At 37.6% G+C, this 17,425-nt stretch overlaps 1 non-coding gene across 1 annotated transcript; it reads right to left on the bottom strand.

Moving 5' to 3' along the window:
- Positions 1-1,187: 1,187 nt before the first annotated feature.
- On the bottom strand, positions 1,188-1,261 carry TRNAT-AGU (transfer RNA threonine (anticodon AGU)). Its single transcript has one exon. It is a non-coding gene; the product is annotated as a tRNA-Thr (tRNA).
- Positions 1,262-17,425: the final 16,164 nt, after the last annotated feature.

Genomic DNA, 17,425 nt, shown 5'->3' with positions numbered 1-17,425 from the left:
AATCTTCGCCACCCCAGCATCTCAAAAACGTCCACTCCACACTAATCCTCGTCTCAAAGACCAGGTATCGCATCCATACAGCGCTAGACTACAAATTTTTATGCATATGTTTCTACTAATCTTTTCTTAACGTATTTATTTTATCTACCTGTTATCAATGTTCTTTCTCGTACATAATTTTTAGCTGACTCAATGTTTCTCCTAATTTATCCATCATAACGCTCCTTTCTCTAAAATATTTAACAAATATACGAGATGTTTAACATCCTTTGTTTTATCCCCTCCTACTTGATTATTTAACTTAGATTCCTACTTCTCTGTTGAATCTCATTTCTTGTGGCATACTCATCCCGGTTTTACTTTCTCATTTATCTGAAATTTTTCCTAAGGAGTCAGATAATGCCCTTCCTCTTTGGCGCAGGAAAAGTAAAAAATAATTTATTTCGAGCTATTTCAGCAAATATAATTATTTATTTCTTGTGTGATATGGCATATTTATTTTACTGCTGCCATATTCATAAATTAATTCGTATAAGTTTTTCATTTCGGAGACTTCTAGTTTTCCTTTCCTGAAAGACTAAATTTTCCCCTGGGTTTCTTGTTCCACTCCTTCTAAATACATAAACTCTGCTCTCTTAGAACTAACTCTTAGGAAATTCGATTCTCATTCACTATCTTAAAATGAGAAAAGTAGTGCAAAAAAACTGTTTCACATTGGTCACTTGTTAGTCCAACCGACACGTTCCCTTCACCCACTCATTACTTCTAAACTGGCCGGACTAATATCTTCACTCTTAAGCTTTTCTACGGTTAAAGTCTTATCCATGTCTTCTATTTTCAGAACAGCTATTCATCCCCCATACACATGATCCTGATAATAGGCTTGCATTGAAATATTTGGTTTTTAACTTCCATGATACTCATAAAAGAAAAAAAAAGACGAATTCTAGTCAATGTTTTCCTGAAAATTATAAGGTCCTCCAGAACTTCACCAAGAATTTGAAATAGTATATCTTTATATAGGTGTCTAAATTTCCTAACGTATTCTCAGTTTGGAAAAGTTTCCCTGGTATTCTCCCTGGCAAAGTTTACAAAAACTTACCAAATTTATATCGCTATGTTACGTGATCAATTATTTCGGAGAAAAGCTATACATTTAAAATGACCACGCCCGAAAAAAAATCGGTAGGCACCGGGGAGATTCGAACTCCCGATCTCCTGTTTACTAGACAGGCGCTTTACCCAACTAAGCCACGGCGCCACATTTACCTCTCTGAAACATAAAATGGTTCATTGCAACGGAATGAAATGACATCAGTTCATACGCACCCAAAGTAGGTCACCCAGTGAAATCTTGGTACCCTTTGTATTTAATTGACGTCATTATACTCTCCTGCTTATGAGAAACTGATTATTTTGCTGAATTATTAATTTATTCGTTCCAATAAAGATCAAATGACTTCCAAGACTATAAAGACGGTAGCTAAATTTATCTTTTTGCGAATCAAATAAATCATTCTACTGGTCGGGTAGCATTTACGTCACCCCACACCACATTCCGTTCCCTGAGAATTAATGCTCACTGAGAAAGACCGAGTGTAACCAATTGGAGGGATAATAGAAAATGATCTGTTTTCTTTATGTAGGCAAACGACTTAACATATAGTAAAATAATACGGTGTTTTAGACAACTCCTCATTGTTTTTAATTGAACTTGTCGAAATTATGCTAGAATGCCAAAAGACACTAATCGCTGCATGCAAGTGGATGAACTAATGGCAGTAGAGATATTTACAAGGGCAACTTTGATACATGAACATAAATAATCTTAAGTGATACAAACTGTTAGACCGTCTATGCGTGTTCGACGACGAATTTATCAAAAATGCGTTTTAACTGTGTTGAGTTCTTCCTAAATGAATCTGTGAGTTTCCGCTGATAGTAAGGCAGGATAGTATACAAATATATTCGATGAACATTTGAAATGCCTAAACTTTTTAGGCCTATTTATGGGAAATATTTATTTGATGTTTTTAGACATCCACATCATACACTGATAAGTGCACAAGGATGTAAATATAGAAGACCCCGCAGATAATGGGACTTCACCAAACTGTGATTACTACCTATTTTACCATATACTTCAACTTGGAATTCATTAATCAAGTCAATATGATTAGGGACCCGATTTAAAGTCTTTTGAATTTTATTATCATTTAATTTATTTTAATTAACCATTAAATGCTGCTTGAGAGAAAAATAGGGCGATACCACAATATTCAAAATCGGTGGCTCAAAACTGGGTTATTCCAAGAAATCTCTAATTACATGTATGATATAATATTTTATATGAAATCTCTTATATTAATAATATAATATCTCTTATTAATATTATCTCTTCGCTTGATCACTACTTGAATTAATTTAACGTGCGTTGACCAGGAGTACGCCTTCGATTAATTCAAGTCACGAAAGAAAATTCATCACAAATTATACTCTGCATTATTGTATATTTTCAAGATCCGCAAGTCCAACTATGTATTTTTGTTACTTGCAGGATGATGTGGTTAATACATTTTCCTCCCGAAGGGATTTTAAAACAGTCTACAGGGAGAGGTTTCTTAGTTAAGACCTGGCATCATTCCCCGGATATTTTGCAGCGGTCCCTTGATATGCTCAATGTGTGTGATATCGGCACTCTACGACGATGAGATTTATAGCCAGACATGATTGGCACTCTAGACAAGATAAAAGTTCCTTATCATAAGCGAAGAGATAAGAGTGAGTCCAGGCGTTGTGGCCCAACCTCACCCGCGTGACTACAACTTCCTCTTGTCGGACATTCCTCATCGACGAATTACAAGATAATACATCACCTTTTATGAACCGAAGTTTGTTATGAGATATATACCACAATGACGTATCACTAGTTTAAGGAATATCTCCTCCTAAACTGCATCCGAGATCATGGCAGACTATAATTTGGAGGTCCATATCGTGCAGATTCAGTTGGTTTCAAATGCTGTACAAGAATTTGGACGCACTTTAATTGATTAATTTGCTCTACAATTTTATGGCATTTAGTCCATCTTTGATAATGAACAACTCCACAGCGCATAATGTAAATATTGGATTTAGCTTAAATGCGGGGTTTCATCTGCATACAAACTCTGTTTTGGATCTGTCAGAATAAATTTTGATATTACTGTTGAAACTAGTTCGCGTCTCCAAGTTTCCAAGCCACTAAATAAGCTCTATAACATAACTCTTAGAGTTGTATTCCGATTGATTCATAGAACAACATATCTGAGTCATCTCTCACACGCCGCTTCTCTAACACCTTCAACCTTACTGACACAAGAATTTGTGCAGCAAGCGTGTATAAGTTAAAACAGGAATCGCTGTTGTGCGGAGACAGGACGATATAGGACCACAAGAAAGGCAGTTTTTTGCATCTCACAGACGCCGATAGAAGGCGACATCTCATTGATTGTGATCCGTGTAGCAGTTCGCGCGTAGAAAACCAGTCTCATCTTTTTTTACACTGACTATGTATGTTAGAGAACTGGATATAGAAGATATTGACCCAAGTTTTCTCATATTTAAATGAGATAATTCACTAAAAATCTTCCTAAAGGTTCCTATTTCTATAACAATCACACATCATTAAATTGGAAATTATTGAAGTCGATCGATAGTACGAATGACCCGAAGAAATGCCTAAATGGGTTCTCAAGATCCTCCTTATTTAATGGGGCTTAATTACTTTGAGTTTTTTATTACAACAATTAATCGCCTATGGAGTGGCGATGGTCACCACTATTATACTATATAGCTTTCAACTGCTTCTGCAGGTCCACCGGGTAGGTGGAGAGACTCGCGAACACTGAGCCACTCCGCGACGGTCTAATACCAATGAGATCATCTTCACGGTACTTCCTAAAGTTATATGAAACTACTTTCTGAAATGCAAGTGACAAAAAATTCAGCCAAAAATATATTTTACGTTACCAAAGTTTTAAGATTTGCCGTTGTTTTATTTCAAATAGATAATGTTGCAAAGATCGCACTAAAGATTTTGGGGCCCTTGAAAACCTCCTTCGAAGGACATAAAAATGCACACTTAAAGACTGCGCACTTCTCCCTTTCGCATTGGACCCGACTCAATTCAAACGGTTTTAGCGTTGAAGTAGCCCTTAAAATCAAGGAAATAGCCTATGCGCGCAGAAATGCCAATCACCTGCGTCGCTTCAAGAAGACTTTATAATGTTCCATAAATTGAATTACTCAGCGAAATATTGGCTGGACCATGAGTATTTTGCTTTTGTGAGATGTAAAAAAATATTCATGACTACAAAATGAAGTGAGTGAAAATGAGGGCACCGCCTTAATACTACACACACTGCGTCATCGTGGTGAACAGATCAGACAAATACCTCCAGATCAACGACTCTTTATTCGAAAAAAAAGTAAGAAAAGGCAACAAAAAACTTAACGAAAAAGCTGAAACAAAACAAATTTAACATATAAGCAGCATAGGTACTCTAGAGAGCGCACTTCCCATACAATTGACGGGCCCATCGCTTCGGGAGAGAGGGGAGCGGCGATCACAGTGTGGTACGGTGAGGGAATGGTCTCATTCGATGAAGCGAAGATCCCTTCGTCCAATATCTAGGCACATCCGTTTTAGTCTTCGCTGCCGCGGGTTCGAATCCCACTCGATCCTCTCTGGCCTAGGGATCCGTCCTCGATACGGCTCGCTCCACCACCGCCACTGCCCATCTGCGTTCCATGCGGCGTCCACTTCGGTCCACGGTCGGTCCCAATCCCTTAACCGGCGTAGTGATGTCCCACGTGATGACGGACTCCCCACTTGAAGTTAGCGTGCTTGTCTGTCTTGACATAGGTGTGAACTGGTCCCGTCACCCCGTGCCCGCCTCCGTCTCTACGGACCCGGGCCTCGGAACCGGCGACGGCAGCGTCGTCCACAACGGTGATAGGGCGCGAAGGCACTATAGAATGGGAAATTGCATTGGAATGAGGAGAGATGTGGTAATTTATGCATACAACTGAGAGTAATTCTGTCAGATTTTCCGACAACGTTTTGGAGATGAGCAGCAATTTACAATTTGCGATAACACCCAGGATTTATGATTCGATACGACACTGAATACATCGAATTCGGCTCTCACCAGTTAAGTTAGTTATTCCTAAACTGCATTTCAACGTCATAGAGAGGCTTTTAGTTACACAAAAACAATTAGTAGGAGGAAAGTTTAATTGAAGACTTCTGAGATGTGGGTCTGCAGAAGAATGGAAAAAATGGACGGAAAGGATAAAAACATAGCACTAGGCATGGTATATGAAGAGAGAAGAATGTTGGGAGAAATTCAAAGTTGGCACCACAAATGGATATATGTATAGGGGATAACAAGGGGCTCGACGTTAATAAAGGGAAGAATGTTGGTGAAGCGAGGTGGAGAGAGAAAAAAAGAGGCTTTTTAGTTTGAATCAATGGAAGTAAAAAGTATGTAGAACTACAGAACCAGGAATGAAAAACCAGAAGTTTTCATGTTTTTAACAGATTTCAATTACTAAAAGACTGCCGAGATAATTATTTTTGTTGAACTTTAATATAAGTCATATAGCACCCCATTTAAACTTTAATATTCAGCGTTTTTCCCCAATATTAATGAGAAAGATTTACATTTACCTTATTCTAATAACCTTACAATTAGAAATTTTCTTTCCTATGATTGAATTTCTTTTAGGGTTCACGAAATTTTTTTATAGTTAAAATTGGCGCAAAAAAAGAGCTTAGTAGCTATGATTACCGTAAGACTTAGTGGCGCACCATGGTCTAGCGAGAGTTTCTGGGACCTGGGGCAAATACTAATTTGGTGCTTCAGGCAGAATTTTTAAACGGAGCTTACCGATTAACAATTTTTGCCACCCCGGTGATCCATGTCAAATTGTATCGGACGCGAGATATTTTGGAGAAGATTTTATGAACAGGATTATTCATTGAGACCGTTTAGTGCTGCGATAACAAACAGGTTCTCGCAGCGTTTAAAATAACTTTAAATTTATATATTATGGCGGGATATTAATCCACGACCTTGCATTTAGCTTTACTAGTTATTGAAGATAATTCTGGCAGTGATTACAAAAGTTTGATCGAAATTGATTAGGTGCTAAACATATGAAGGATAATATTCTTAGGACACTAGGAACCTCCACAAAACCTTCAACACCAAAATCCAGAGAAGCATTCTAAGACCCTCAAGCATGCCGCTACTTACTATAGGTTGGGATTGATGTTTCAGAAAAGTGCGCTGCTCTGTTCTCTAATCATTGTCGCCTCCGAGCCATTCCTTACTTCTTTAGTCGGGACTTAGGTACTATCAGTTGTTCCCTCGTCCGCCGTCGGAGTCACTCCCTGTCCGTCAGTGGTGGCGCACGACGGCGTGACGCACGCCCCACTTGAAATGTCCGTGCTTGTCCGTTTTGACGTAAGTGTAAACGGGCCCGGAAGCGTGGTGGCCATGTTCGTTGCCCCCCGAGGCTTCAGCCCGGCCCCCCTGGTGCTCTTCCTCCTCCTCCTCTTCCTCCACCTTGTGAGCATGCCCGCGACGCTGGCGCGGCGGGGGTGGCGGGACCAGTCCCGTCAGCGGGGGCGGGGGTTGGCGGAACACTGTAACCAACCGACGACGGTATGACCAGTCTAGTTCCACCCCAGGTCCGAGTCAAAATTGCATTAGCATGGCATTTTTTAGTCGACTGGAATTGTGTCTTCTGGAGCACTTCAGGTCTTTCGGTTAGGAATGAGTTTAAAGTCTCTATAATCCTGTTTAATCACCTGAGATAAAATGGGATTCATCTACTAATCCAGATGATCCACCTTGAGACTCAGTATATTTATCCTTTAATGGGAAATGTAATGCCTCTATTGTTCAAAACAATGAGATTGGGTCGATGTGGTGGGCTGCGTACGAGTACTGGCTCCCCAACCAGAAGACCCGAGTTTGAATTCCGGGAGGGCAGAATTTTTATAAACATCCTGATCCCTACTTGGGGTGACATGTGGAGAGAACTTCAAGTGGAGTATACCGTCCGTCGAATGGAACATTAAACGCCTTTCGTCGCATGGGACGTTAAACTGTGAACCCCTTGGAGCCTATCGTAAGGAGAAGTCTAATAACGACGCCGACGACCCTTCATCCATTCCCTTGATATCTTAGCCCAACCAAATCATCCACTTACCCCTCGTGTTGCTGATGGCCGCCACTGGTGGAAGTGCAACGCCTCCATTCCTTAATCAATATGGGTATTAGGTTGTTACTAACATCCTACCTCGAGGGTTTGAGTTTGAATCCCGGCGTCGGCATACATTTCACGGATATCAAGATCACCTCTTGGTTTCTTTGTGGAGAGTACTTTAAAGTGGAGAACACCGTCCTTCGAATGGGACATTAAATTGTGGACCCCTTGGCATATTTATTTTAGAATAATTTAATGACGACGCTGTGTTTCTCTCCTTCAAATTCCTGCCCCTACCAAATTACTCACCCATCCATAAAAGATTTAAAACCAGCTAGGATGCCGGTCCTCGCCCTCAATAACTGGTACTACAACTAATCAATGCAATTAGCTATTTCAAAATTTCTATTAAGGGAGATAGTGAAAATTACTTAGCATGGCTAGGATCATCCAAACTATCTCCCCTTTGCCTACTTTGTGGCAATAAAGGCGCCCTATGATTTTGGCAGATTGTCACGGCCCCATATATTTCCAAAAGGCCCCATGATTGAAGAGGTAAAAACCTCCGTGGATTATTCTTCCTCCAAAAAAAAAAGGATAAGCTAGGAGAAGTGTGGCCTTGGTGTGTGTGTAATGTCCATTTGCAACGATTTGAATAGCAGTACTTTCACGGACAATTGGGTTAGTTTTTACTCATCTTTAAAATTTACAGTTAAACTCGCGAAAGTCCTCCAACGGTCTGGTCTACGTAAGAGGAACCCCTTCTCAAATTATTCCAGTAGTTTTTCTCTGACAATGTTTCCTTAAACATCTTATTAATATTCTATCACCTTTCATAAGTCTAAAATGATTATTCTATTTCTTCTTCTCCTTTAATCAACCCCATTTATTTTATTTTTATCCGCATCATTCTGATGCCCAGTTTTTCCAACCTCTTCCACGTACTCAAAATTCCTCCGATCTACGTTTACGAGGGTTCCCTAAAACTTGAATGCACAATGTGTACTTCTATTTAGAGCTCTTTTTCTTTGAGCAATCTCATGAAAATCTTCCTAAATTTTTCATGTTAATACTTTTGCGTAGCGAACTAATTTCCTTATGTCATTTGTGAGTCGAATATTTCGCATCAGATACGATTTTTACATGATCCGTTTAATAATTTCACATGCTGATTTTAAAATCATACATGTATTCTCGAATTCTTTCCTCGAATGTCAAAGTAGAACCATACACTTATTTTAGTACACGTTATCAGTTTGCGCGGCTAAGGTTTGCTAACAAAGTGGTCTAATAAACAATTTTTAGACTATCTCCTCGGAAAAATTTAAGTGCATAAAATTAACATAGCAAATATTTACCCAGGTGCTAACAGTTCTACTAATGTCTGTATAAAGTTAAAATGCTCACACGAGAAATTTGTGCACACCTAAAGGCACTGTTGGACTTAACTTTAGCCTTTTCCTTACTTATTTTATTCATTTAAACTTAATTTAAATTTCTATATTTTTGAAATGAAACTGTTAATTGTCCTACAGCATTCCTTAATGACTGCAAGCGGTTTGTAAAACTAATATGTATATACGCGAAGACTCGGATTTAATAATTGTAAAACCTAAATAAAAGCAAGAAGAGAGCTATTGACCTAGTGGCCACAAAGATTTGAAAGTCAGTCTAGTCTAGATGTGCAAGAACCGTTTCCGAATCACCTAAAAACACCAATTCACTTAGGCAATGCCTCTTACTGGAAGCATTGACTTAGAAATGTCTTTTACTCGATAAAAGAATCATGTTTGGATGCTCCACTTTTCGGGAAGTTCCATTTTCACATGAGGTAGATGTTGTTTGAGAGATTAGGGTTTATAAATTTATAATATTCCGTATGAACAAGAGAAGGGTGCTCGCGTGTCATCGCATTGTACAGAAATTTCGCAAGACCTATGATATCCGAGGGAAAAAACTAAGATCCAACTAATCACCAACTATTCACTAAATCACCCCATTCCAAATGCTGTTTGAGTAACATACAGTGACTATTTGTATATTATAAGCCATTAACGAATACATGCACGAAATAATTCCAATATAGAACATCAAAATTGTACTAACTTTCTTGGACTTCCCGGTCATCGAGGATGTAAAGCCTTCCCAGTGCTGGAGCCACTGTAGCCAGGATCAGCAGAGCACATACAGATGCCTGGAAGACAAAATTCAATTTGATGTCAAATAATTCGCATAATACTCCGCCCAGGGTATTCTCCCATGTCTAGGTTAATATCGATATCTGTGCATTTATGATAAAGTTTACTCGTGAAGTATGATTTTCAAAATAACTGTAGGAAATAATGCGAGATCAAAGAATAAACGAATTTCATCATACGGTAAATAAATCAGGAATTCAAGCTCTAATTCTCATGCTTATGCTGAAAAGAGCTAATCAAAAAAACTACTGATCACCGGAAAATAAAACATTTGATTCTTTCATGCACAGTGTAATTGGGTAAGATAAAGCTGTTCGTAGTAGTATTTGTAAAATAAACATGCTTTACCAAGTAATTAAACTCCCAAATGTCGCCTATATTAATGAACCTAATGATATGGAAAATTGAGGTTAGAAATAAATATGCGAAGAGTGGATTCGTTAACCACAGTTGTCGGTTACAACTCAAACCCTCCTGATAAGAATTGATCTGGGGGAAAGAAGGAAATGCTAAGGTGATAAGAAGACTAAAGGCGAAAAGGATGCCTTAAGATAAATAATATAAGTATTAAGAAGGAATTACAATCTAAAAAATGATAGAAAGGAAAATACAGGGATGCGGATGGAGGATAAGGGCGCGAGCGTTAGATTAACTCAAAGGACTAAAAGTATAGCATATTGGGGGAATGACTTAGCGATCGAAGTTTGGCTGGCAAGTTGATCCATCAAAATTCTAGTATCTCTCACGAGGCAGAAAATAAAACTAGCCTAAGGTGAAGAGTATTGGAAAATCATCCACTAGGACTTACAGTTTTCACGGACACCATCTTAGCCAAATCTTCGTTTCTTGCAAAATTGAGTATAAACGAACCGGAGCTCACTTGGAACTGGATTGATATCCTTCCCTACCTAAGCCAGTGCTTTTATAGATCCCCCTCAAGTCCCCATCCACACCCCACTTCTGCGGTGCCGGCAAGCGATGGAGAAGGGATGAGGGGTGGAGAGGGGCCGGGTCCGGGAAAGGTTATGCCTTGGGATACCCCTCGGGACAACGCCTTGGGACACCTCATCGGCGGCGGCACCTTGCGGGGAGGTCACGGAAGCCGAAAGTTTCTCGGCGGGAGAGAGTGAAGTTGTGGCATGCGTGCACTGTTTTGTTTGGTTGGGCGTGAAGAAAGAAAAAATGGGGAGCAGATGGGAGGGGGGAGGAAGAGAGATGATTGTGGTGGGGAAGGTAATCGACCAGGAGACCAGAGAAAAAATTGATGCACGTTAATGTCAGCCCCGGGGATAAAAACTTCGGGAAGAAGAAAATAAGAACTTCCACTGAATCATAAAGAGTTCAGGCCTTAGTTATTTGGGTGACTGTTACTCTAAAACAGTATAACAATATTATTGCATTATATATTTTTCCTAAGTAAGGATTTTAAAAAAAAGTTCATTGAACACTCTAATAAATAATTATTTTATAGGAAACTCAGTCGTTGAAGTAAAATGATAGCTATCAGAGGCTTTTGAAATAGGGTGTTTGGAAGGGTGTGAAAAAGTAAACTGAAGTAAAAGGAAAACAAACGAAGGAAGAATGGAAATTCAGTCTTATTTAGCACTTAAGAACTTATGACAAGAAATGAAAATCTTAAGTTGGAAGAAAAATGAACGTTTTGTGAGGTATGCAATAAGAATTTGAAAAATAAAATAGACAATCAATGGTAATACCATGGAAGTTTTAATTAGAACTAGGAACCGATATACCTTAAATACAGAGAAAAAAGAATAAAGTGGGTAAATTCAGGGCCATGTACTAAGAGGATCATCAGGCAAAAGATTGGTTGTAGCTGCAGAGGGATGGAGAGACAGAATGAGAAGAGGCAGACAAAAAACAGAATAAATGGACAATATTAAAGAATTAGGAAACATAAGGGGCTAATATCTCATAAAGAAGCTAACCCAGCGTAGAACACCATTAAGATTCATGAAGTCAAGTACCGAAACGGATGTGATACTTGATGATGGCGATACGAGTTAGTTTGTGAAGCCGTATGCAGCTTTATAGTCGCAGGACCCAAGTGATCAACCTGAAGACTGGCTTAGGAACTGAAGTTTCTCGTAGTATCACTAAGGCGGGAGAGAATCACACCCTAGGCTGGCAGGGGAAGTTACTTTCTGCACCGCATTTTGCAGTTTATGCGCCACATAATGCAAATAGACTACTTGACATACTTTTAATAATCATTCTATCATCATAACCGAAAACATTTTCGACTAAATTTAAAAGTATGCTTTCAATAATTACCATATCATTTTCTGGTTATAAATCTACAAATTCAACATTTTTGGCAATACATTTTGAAGGAATGAGTTCAATTGTTTTATTTTCCGTAAAATTTGAACGATAAACAACAATTCTTAAGAGTATTATGATGGATTTCGGATGAGTATATAAGTGTTCGATGAATCGGAAAACAGTCGGACAAGGCCAACTTAATTTTCAGTGAGAGGAAGTTAAAGGGACATAAATGAGCAATGAGGAGGAAACGTAGTGAATGATCCATTAAGCATCTAGAGCTTCCCTTGAACGGAATTTAGTGCAGTATACTTATGGGAAGTAAAAATTATAAATGCATCTTACTCCTATTACTTAAAACTTAAATTTCGACTTGTTTCCTTGAAAATCCAACGTACCACTATACGTCTACTATTTATAATGCCACATTGGTAGTAAATAAACCACGAATGAAAAAATTTTATGATACATTTATTGTTACATATTCATTTCAGTATGATCAAGAGTTCATTTAACAGTCAATCAAATTCTATTTGTGTTTTTAAATTTTAATTAAAATACATAAATTTGTGCCGACCCGTGACAACGATTTTCTTAAATTGCTGAACTGGTAAAATTTTTGGCGAAGTCGTAAATCTCATCAGGATATAAGGAAAAAACCAAGAGCATCTGGATATTCGCAACTTTTTTACAATTTATTACTTTAGGAAATAATGATCGGCTATTCATAATAAGTGTATGCTTACTATCGAGGTCGAAATTAGTTAAGGCGATATATGTTAAGTCAAAAGAAACTTAATATATACAACCCCAAGATAATCTAAAGTATTTAAAATTATCTTAAGAGACAATATTTCGATCGGTGAGACGTGGGCAAGCAAGGCCTCGTCTGATATTTTCACACTCGACGGTGATTAGAAATGAGCTACTTGAAAATCAACATTTTTATGATCTCCTAGAAGCAGATACTTCAGGTATTACACCTTGTCCTCGTACTTTTCTGTTATACCTGTATGTATTTTACCTAAGAAGTTGAAGTCATCTGTAAATCCCACCCTGAATGCAATGGAGCAGTAACTCTCGAAGCGTGAACCAAAGGGCCCAAAGAGGAGGTCATTTTTTTCATCACTGAATGGATTAGTCAACTGAAGAAACAAACTTCAGGTTACAGTTTAGTGTAATAAAATAAAACATGCGACATCGTACAGGATCGAATGTCTCTGTGTAGTTGGTATTTTTTGGCTATTTTTCCTTAATCGGTATGTTATACCCTTGCATATATTTTTATTATCTCACCAACTGTGAATCTACTGTGTTTCTTAAATTTAGTTCATCTTTGCGAGATCATTCAAATCCGGATGACACTCTGGATAAATTCAAACCCATCTGCAATTTTTTGGTCAATAGATCTTCCTGGGAAACCACAGGGAATCAAGGGAATGGATCATCTCCATTAACTTTGATCAGTGAATTTAACACGCCATAGGACTTAGTATGGGATGAGCTCTGCCGTCACCTAACTCTAAAAAGTTCGGCGGCGGTGGAGCGTTTATTCTTAATACATCAATTCCTATTCGTTTTTCCTCTACTCTTTCTACTTTCGTCGCTAGTAGACCTAGAATATTGTATCTCTGTAGAACCCATTCAGTTTTTAAGGTTAAGCTATCGTAAGTTTCAATGAAATATATTTGTGAACCCGTGCAATAGAGGATTAAAGGGAATAAGATGGCACACGCAAGGCAAGAATGTGCACGGACGGGCGGATGGAAAGGAGGTAGGGAGAAGAACGATGCCCTGCGCCGGTGAATGGCCCCGTTTCCTTCGAAGCCGCCGTGACTACTCGCGATGTGCTCCGCCAAAAGGACCGTGACGGAAGTTTTTTCCTCATCCTTCTCTCACCGCATCAACGAAAAAATGCCAGTTTGATTTTTTTGGAGGCACCAACAGTGATGGCTGATATCTTTGTGACACATGAGGAAAGAGAAGTTCGCACCATTAATCTCTCTTATGATACCAATCATTCCTAATTATTCCTTGACTTGTAATTAATGGATGACTGAATAGCTTGGCTAAAGTTATCGTGCATATAAAAGCTTTCATTCAATTCCATTGTGTCATGCATCGTCTAACCGAAAGGTTCTGGGAGTTCAGTATGCCTTTGATCAAGGAGATTATTACAGCATAATATACATTCTTTTTGCATGACATATTGATAGTTTCTTTCCAGAGAAAACATGCGTAGGTGTAGCTTAACAGTTGTACGCGTACTCGTTTTAGAAAAGGATTGTGGAGAAACCAGTAAGTTTTGCTGCGGAGCAACTTAGATTGATGTTGAATACCCCAGCGGAAATTGAAATGAGGTTTACGAAAGCAGTAGGTGGTTTCCGGTGTTACTTCGCCGAGAGTATTTGGTACGTATATGGAAGAATATTAGCCAGGCATTCTTTATAACGGTACCCTTAGAGAAGACCTTGAGCAATCGGTAATTGTGTCGCATATTGTAAAGTGATACTGAAAAGCCACAATGAATACCGAGCCATCGGAGGGAACCGAATACCGTCTCTTACCTTATTTAATAAAGAAAAATATAAGTCGCAATTTATATCCCATTCTCCTAATGCTAATTTTAATCCTAATAATCTATAAAGCTGAAAATGAATGTGTTTGTTTGCTTGGGGACCAGTTTTTGGAAAAAAATGAATCCTGTTACAAACAAATGCTTCAACACATGCTTCACTTAGAATTAGGATTCCAATTCATTCACTTCAACGAGGAACGATAATTAAACTGTCGTATCGTTTATCTAGCTAGTACATCATTTACGGATGCATATTACGGATGCACCAAACCGACCTTCTGGTTGATTACTATATTTATGGTTTTTTATTATGATCTATGAAGACCGCTGGAATGACGCTTCTTACACTGTAAACAGCTACCACTAAGTTTGATAGACCCGGAATATTTCATATAAAGTTGACTTTAAAATTGTACATATTTTCGGTTAACTGCTGCAGCGAAATTTGATGGCCCAAAACTATTTCTTTAAGGGATGACTTTTAAAGCGTATCAGTTTGAATTTTTTAAAGTCAGTGGTCAATATGATTGGAAGAATCTACGTATCTATCTATATATCTGGTATCCGCTAGTCACCTCTAGGGTGTGTGGCCGGAGATGATTGCACACCAGATATTCACCATTTAAAATTAAGTATTTTTTAACTTTTAGTATCAATATTGTTTCGTAAAATAATTCAGTTAAGATCGATCCTGTTGACTACAGATACATGCACTATGGTATCTAAGTTGGAGCTTAGAACTCTAGGGTTCATGAGAGCGTAAAAGGCCTTCCACCACATCAAGACTGTAGTGCATTCGGAGGAGGTTCACTTAACCTGGTAGATTATATTTCTATCACCTATTCTTCAAAACAAATTCGTTGCTTTGTAAACAGTCTTAAGATACCTTCCTTTGAAGAAGAAATTTAAGTTTAACTTTAGTCCAGCTTAATGCAAAGTAAAAAGATACAAAAAAAGGTTAAAGATTAGGATATCCTGAATGGTTTCAAGAATATTCATAACTTTAACATACAGGTACACCATTGGTAAGAAATGCTGTACGGGTGAAGTCTGTTTTCCATTTTTAAAGCTTAAAGACTATCGATATTCTGTGACTATTTTCGAGTTTGCTTTAATTCCTAATAATTTATTTGCATCAACAATCCATTTGAGACAAATGGATTGATGACGGACAAATGGACTCAAGGCATATGAGTTAGACAGCATGCACAAAGAAATAAACATACTTGAGATCACCTCTCCTATCATCTCTTCTAGCTTTTTAATAAAGCTTCAGTAATCGTCTTCCGCCATACATACTAGATCATCTACTACAAATGCGATCTTATAAGGAAACAAATATCATAACTCTTTTAACTTTTATTCGATTGAAAAAACACTTTTCTTACTCCGAATAGTTCCCTTATCTGTTAACACCGCAAAATATCTTAGGCAAAGGTAACATATTAAAATTTCGAGATTTTCACTAAGGATATGGTAATAGATGTTTAATAGTTATTAATATTTTTAGGCTTAATGCACATTTGTTTTGGTATTATGGTGAAGATATAATGTTCATTTTGTAATTACTTGTTATTCGAGCTAATTTTAAGATGAAATATCGGAAAATACCTCATGATCCTATAATTTAATTCAAAATAAATCTATCAATTACAATATTCAACAAATTTCATTGGATAATATTGGGCTTGCAATATTTTTTTAATATCTTAATAAATATGATAATGGCAGATTATTTAGTTAGACTAATCATGTTACTGCTTATCATCCATGAATGTATATGTTGCTCACAGAATCAATTGGCATGTACATTTGATTAGTTCGTCAACTTCTTTTTGCGACTTTTTTGTCCGTCCTTAGTTTCTCGTTCACTTCATGGGAGTGCACGTAGATACATAGGCCCATAGTGAAAGTTTCACTGAACGGAAACAAGATTTTTTCGGAATACCTTTCGCTTTCAAAGCTTAAACAATGCCATGGATTCTTAATTTGCTAGTGAGAAAAAAACAAAATGGGCATAAAATAGACTCAAGATCTCGCCTGTTCACATTTACCCTATTTCTTCTTTTTCATCAATTTTTTCATATTATTAAAAAATATGGGGATAATTACTGATTGTATTCAGACTTATGCTGAAGTTACGAAGTAATTATAACAATGCTATTGGAAAGAAAATCGTTATGAAGTTTATTATAATAGTTGATACAGCTTGTGAAAGAATCAATCGCGTAACAAAATGGTGTCTGAGTGGTAACCTCTTAAGTATTTATTCCTTCAGTGCATCACCTTAAAATGCTGATATTTAAGTCTAATTGCTTCGTATGTACATAATTATCATGCAAATCTACCCCCGTCACGGCGAAGTTATATTTCAAATGCACTTTAAATTGCGTGACACAATTATTGAGGATTTCTGGAGTGGAATATGTCAAATGATTGTATTTTGTGATTATAAATTGTGGATGCACTACTATTGCTCTTTGAATAATATTTGTTTGCGTAACTTAATCTAAGTAAATGATACTTATGCAATACTTGTGAACAAAAATGTACGCAACATGACTACTGCCACGCCTGAGGCCTGCGTGCTATGCTAGCTAGAACTCTTAGAGTCAGGAAGGAGCATGAGAGTTCGATGGACCGCAAAGTATATATCTAAGGATCGTGAAAAATGAATTCACAGGCATAAGAATGATGTACCCGCATTATTTCACCTCGGATACCCTATTAACTCTTTCACTATGAAGAATATATAACGAGATCTATGAATCTATTTAAATCCCTATTTTTTATATGGTTTTTCATATACTCACAGGGTAACAGAAAATTCTAGAGTTTGCAAGCAGCAAAACCAGAAAGACCCTTTTAGCACTGTTACCAGGTCAGAGATAAAAAAGCGATAGCGATAAAAAAATCTTCATAGAAATTATTATTTCGACCGTGCTTTTTCAAAGGAAAAATTCGCAGGCTATCTTTTGAATATCTTCCATTTCGTTTTTTCAATTTGATATTATTAAATTGAAAGAGTTTGGTAAAATCAGTACGAGGATATCTTAAACTTGTTTAAATTTGTAAATGATTTATTTTGATAGTATATTGCATGAAT

The sequence above is a fragment of the Hetaerina americana genome, unplaced genomic scaffold, assembly GCF_022747635.1.
Source record: "Hetaerina americana unplaced genomic scaffold, ioHetAmer1.1.p SCAF_11, whole genome shotgun sequence".
NCBI lineage: Eukaryota > Metazoa > Arthropoda > Insecta > Odonata > Calopterygidae > Hetaerina > Hetaerina americana.
This window is presented reverse-complemented; position numbering and strand designations above follow the sequence as displayed.